We start from the raw sequence: 6000 nt of genomic DNA on the forward strand, positions 1-6000 counted from the left end.
ATTTCACTATGTCCTACCCCAAGAGCTAATACAGCCTTATATAAAACTACAAAGTTGTTTTTTTGTTTTTTTTTGAGACAGAGTTTTGCTCTTGTTGCCCAGGCTGGAGTGCAATGGCACAATCTCGGCTCACTGCAATCTCTACCTCTGGGTTCAAGGGATTCTCCTGCCTCAGCCTCCTGAGTAGCTGGGATTATAGGCATGCACCACCACGCCCGGCTAATTTTGCATTTTTAGTAGAGATGGAGTTTCTCCATGTTGGTCAGGCTCGTCTTGAGCTCCCAACCTCAGGTTATCCACCTGCCTTGGCCTCTCAAAGTGCTGGGATTACAGGTGTGAGCCACTGCGCTCAGCCTAAAACTACTAAGTTTTAAATGGATCATATATAATGGTGATACATATGATATATTTAAAATTTTATGAAGCTTTACATGATACATTTAAAACTTTGTAAAATTTTATATGATATATTTAAAACTTTGGGGACAAACAGTAGCCTCGAGTGGCTAACTTGATTTCTGGGATGAATGTCTGTGCTTCTGGAAAGCAGCAAAAGTGACCTGCCATGCAATACTGCCCCACTTCCCACCTCCTTCCCAATTTTGTCTTTGCTTTTCTTTTTTTTTTTGAGACGGGGTCTCACTCTGTCACCTAGGCTGGAGTACAGTGGTGTTATCTCAGCTCACTGCAACCTCTGCCTTCCAGGCTAAAGCGATCCTCCTACCTCAGCCTCCACAAGTAGCTGGGACCATAGGCACGTGCCACCATACCTGGCTAATTTTTTATCTTTTTGGTAGAGATGGGATTTTGCCCCATGTTGTCCAGGCTGCTCTGGAACTCCTGAGCTCAGGCGATCCATCCGCCTCGGCCTCTCAAAGTGCTGGGATTACAGGCATGAGACACTGTGCCTGGTCCTACTGCAATTTCCTTTTCCTGGCTTGGTCTTCCAATTCACTACTCATTTAAAGTAAACTTCCTCTCACTCAAAGTCTACTTGCTTTTTGGTTGATTAACAAGCCTACAACAAATATGTATTAAAGACCTTCTGAATGTACAGCCATGCCCACAACAGTGGGCAATGCAGACGAAGCCTCTGCCCTCTCAGAGCTTATAATCCAGTGGCAGAATCATTTCCCAAGCCCACAAGGCAGACCTAGTTCTGTGTTATTGGTGTATCCTGGTTTAACCTCTAGACGAATGTGGCAGAAACACATCCACAACTTGTTAGAATTATAAAAATGTAACATAACCATCCGGAGGCCCTCCTCCCCATCCATAGCACCCCACACAACTCTCCTCCCTTCCTATTTTATCCTGGAGATTGCATTTCTGTGCTATGAATACCAGTACTTAGGAGGGGCTTTTTCTGACTGTTGTGTGGCCAAGACTAGCAAACATTCTCAGGGGCCGCCCAGTGCTATCTGCTTCAAGAGGGTGGACACTGAGGGCAAATCCATCCTCACCCTTGTGCCAGGCCTGCTGTCGGGGCCTCCAGGGGTACAGAGTGGGCAGGCAGGGACAGACAGAATGACCAGCCTGGTGACCCCTCCAGCTTTTCCCACAGGCAGTGAACGCTCCTCTGTGGATTTGCTGTGTGGTTTGGACACGTTCCCCCAGCTTTCTGCCTTTTGTTATGATACTATCATCTGTTTCCTCATAGTTTCGGGTCCGGACCTCACTCTGTTTATACTCAACATCACGAAGCCTGTGAGCCTGTGTATACAGGAGGCCACCAAATGTTTGGAGAAAGAGAAGGGAGGTGAGAGTGTGCAGACATCTGCTTACGTGGGAAGTGGATTCTCCTCTCACCTAGGAAACAGGTTGGAGGTTCCCAGCCCTGGGACGGGTGCTCCAGGGCCTACATGTACATGATGACTGTGTAGAGTGACTCAGGACTGGTTAAGGGTGAAATCCTGGACATTCAGCCTGGAAGGGCTCTTTGATATAAATCTAGCCCGATCCTTTCCTTCCATAGAGTGTTATGAGGTTTAGAGTGGTAAGGTAACTTACCCTTGGCCACACAGTCAGTGGAAGAGTGTGCCTTAATTCATTCTATTTCTATTTCTGTTTTCTATTATTATTTTATTTTATAATAGAGATGGGGTCTTGCTGTGTTGTCCAAGCTGGTCTTGAACTCCTAGCCTCAAGTGATCCTCCAGCCCAGGCCTACCAAAGTGCTGAGATTTCAGGCTTGAGCCACCATACCTGGCCAACTCACTGCATTTCCGTCCTCATTTTCTATTTAACCCATCAATAGTAATTTGATTTTATACAAATACATGTCTACATTTCATGATCAAAAGTACAAGCAATATTTTATTAAAATGTTTGAATATCCTAAATAGCCTACAAAGAAAAGAATATAACTTTTCCCAAAGCCTATATCACGTCCCCAGAGGGATCTTACAATCCAATACTCCTGAGTACAAATCCCAATATGCAAAGGTCAGGTTCCCCCCGACCCTGTCCTACCAAATAGTGCTTTAATACTTGAACCAGCTCTCACACTTTGTAGCTCTTTGTGGGGTATGTGTGTACATCTTTGTGTGTGTGTGTGTTTGCACATAGAGGCATTTTTGTTGTAATAATACTTGTTGCACCAATATTTCAAATGAATACAGAAGTGACCATTTCTGGAGGAATCTGCTCAGTCATTAGACATTGTCAGTGGTGGTCAGTGTTCCCAATTCTTGCTTTTCTGCATGTATAGGCGATACTGGATAGGAAGAGCCTAGCTTTCTGTACCAGAAGCTCAATTATAAAGTGGTTGTTGGAACAGGGAATACATTTTCTCATAAAAATACTGTGATTATATATGATGGCAGTGTGGTTTAGTTAATCCTTGAAACTCGCTTAAGTCTATATGTAGTTGAAATACTGCCCATTTGGACTTAATGCAAGTATGAAGCTGTCTTTTTCATCATCAGTGCTTAAATGGGAAAATTATAAAACTAAGTTAGAAATCATTTGTAATGATCATGAATGCTGGTGGTGGGGGGAGCAGCTTTTATTGGAGGTGGAGGTAGGTGGCGACTTTGCGAGGGTGAGATGAGATATTCTGAGGGCTTTGGGTGCGGACGGTCCCAGATCTTGAGCGTGGTTCATTCGACTTTTACGCTTTGGCTTTCTCCTCCTTTTCTTAGGCAGCATTAGCTCCACTGTTAATCAGATGTGATTAGTGTTTGGGATTTTGTTCACAAATGGAATAGAGTGAAGGAAGAAAAGGGAAACATTTTTCCTCCTGAGATCACTAGGTGTGAGTTGGAATACAGCAGACAAAGAAACTGCCTGTGTATGGAATCACAGACGCCCTAGGGTGAGATTATTTCTTGTGGGGAGGAGAAAGGAAGCAGGAGAGAGCTGATGCACAGGTCCGCACATGCAGCTTACACCCGGTGGTCTGTGGGGTCACTAATGGTGCAGAGCTCTGCAGACTCCCTGTGACTGATGAAAGTGAGAGTCACCCAAATCAACATGTCAATACCCGAATCAGCCTGTCAACACCATTCCAACAGCCCAATCCCGGGCCATCCCATGGAAGAAATATCCTGCCAGCCAGAAGGAATGATCTGATTGCCCTGACATTTTCCCCAAACCTGGACACAGCTGGGCCCCAGAACAACTTCATGGACCTGAACCCTAGAATCCTTCAGGGCATCTGGGGGAGTGGGTAGGAAGAGAGGGACTTAGAAATTTTGAGTGAGGCCTGAGCTCTACTTGTCTAAAGGCAGTACTGTACGTGAGAGAGAGCTGTTCTTAGAAGGGCCCACTAGGCCTCAAAAAGGGGAAAAGGAAATAACTTGACATTACAAGTGTTCCCTGTAAGAGAAGAAGGGGGATGGTGGAGAAGAGGCACGGTCACTTCCCTGTACCACCCACCAGGGACATTGAGCCTGCCCTGGCTTAGCTAAAGTCAAAGCAAATGGAATGGTGGTGAACTGGCATCACAAAAGCTGGTTAGGGAGGAAACAACCAGACTCATTCATTGTGTGCCTGATGCTTATAAATACGTGGCTTAGGGAATTAAAGGTTGATGAAGATTATCTGGGGGTTTATACAGTCTACCCAGCCCCTTCGTTCTTAAAATTTATCATTGAATCACATCAGCTGCAGGTTGGAACCATGTAGTTTCAGTCTTCTGTGGAGATGCTTTTAATCAACTATGTGTATATGTACACACACACACACACACACACACACACACTTTTAAATAGAGATGGGGGTCTCTCTGCATTGCTCAGATTGGTCTCAAGCTCCTAAGCTCAGGTGATCCACCCACCTTGGCCTCCCCTAGTGCTGGGATCACAGGCATGAGCCACCGCACCTGGTCGCGTTTTGTTTGTTTGTTTTTCGAGACAGGGTCTCACTCTGTTGTCTGGCTAGAGTACAGTGATGTAATCACAGCTCACTGCAGCTTCAACCTCCTTGAGCTGAGGTGATTCTCTCACCTCAGCACCCCCCAAGTAGCTAAGACCACAGATGTACACCTCCATGCCCAGCTAATTTATATATTTTTTGCAGAGATGGGGTTTCGCCATGTTGCCCAGGTTGGTCTTGAACTCCTGACTTCAAGTGATCCGCCCACTTTGGCTTCCTAGCGGGCTGACATTACAGGCATGAGCCACTGCACCCGGCAAGAGATATTTTAAGAGACAAAATTATGGGACTCCTTGTTATATTTATGGTTAGAGTGTTGTTTTCTTTATGGGGATCAATGGAAGAAATTTCTCTTTTTTCGTTCCAGGAATAGTTATGCTTCTCCTAAATACCTGGATTTTACTTTATGGTCACTATAAACCATACAACTGACCTGGTTTTCTTTTTTTTTCTTTTCTGCTCTACCCACTAGGAAGCTCATATTTAAACTCGAAGTTACATCTTGAGCAAATGTACAGACTTTCACAACCTGCAGAGCCAAAATGTCACCCATAGCTTCTTCATCTTATTTTTTTTCTTGTTCCTCCTTTTCCTTTATTTTATTTACGGGTTGTTAAACAAAACAAAAGGAAACCAGGTCAGTTGTATGGTTTATAGTGACCATAAAGTAAAATCCAGGTGTTTAGGAGAAGCATAACTATTCCTGGAACGAAAAAAGAGAAATTTTTTCCATTGATCCCCATAAAGAAAACAACACTCTAACCATAAATATAACAAGGAGTCCCATAATAGTGACACCCTATCTCAATTAAAAAAAAGAGTAGAAAAAGAAATATATACATATATATATTTTTTAAAAAGAGTAGAAAAAAATATATACATATATTATACATAAGTACATATATGTGTATTATATATACACATATATGTATACATATATATGTATATATTTATGTATACATGTATGTATATGTATGTATATTTATGTATGTATATGTATATATTTATAATATATATGTATATATTTCCTTTTCTACTCTTTTTTTTTTAAATTGAGATAGGGTCTCGCTTTGTTGCCCAGGCTGGTCTTGAACTCCTGGGCTCAACTGATCCTTCTGCCTTGGCCTCCCAAAATACTGGGATTACAGGCGTGAGCCACCACGCCCAGCCTATATTTCATATATTTTTAAAAGCCATCTTAAATTATTCAGGGAACAAGGTGGTTAAATAAATAAACACAAAGGTGGCAATGGTGCACTGGCTCACACAAACCCAGTTGCTGAGTGTGGTTGGGTGGCTTTGAACAACAGGCTATTCATAAGTACAGGAAATTTGCAAGACCAATGTTAGAAACTCTGGAAGTACCTGCACTATTTATAGTTGCATTTTTAAAGAAATTCTTGAATCTGAGTGGTGAATATGTGCCATTCTCACTGGAAAGGTAATTATTAAATTCCTTAGTAGTCCATTTGGCCAAGATATAGAAGTTCCTCTACACGTAGGCTCAGGGGAACAAGCAGCTGGCAATTTATTTCATCTAAGTGGAGCTGATTTCTTTTTAAGGTTAATTTCATGTGTGTATCCATTCAAAGATCAAAGTCCAAATACTTAATCAAAACCACT

The sequence above is a fragment of the Aotus nancymaae genome, unplaced genomic scaffold (assembly GCF_030222135.1).
Source record: "Aotus nancymaae isolate 86718 unplaced genomic scaffold, 86718_ANA_hifiasm-v0.15.2.pri h1tg000011l, whole genome shotgun sequence".
NCBI lineage: Eukaryota > Metazoa > Chordata > Mammalia > Primates > Aotidae > Aotus > Aotus nancymaae.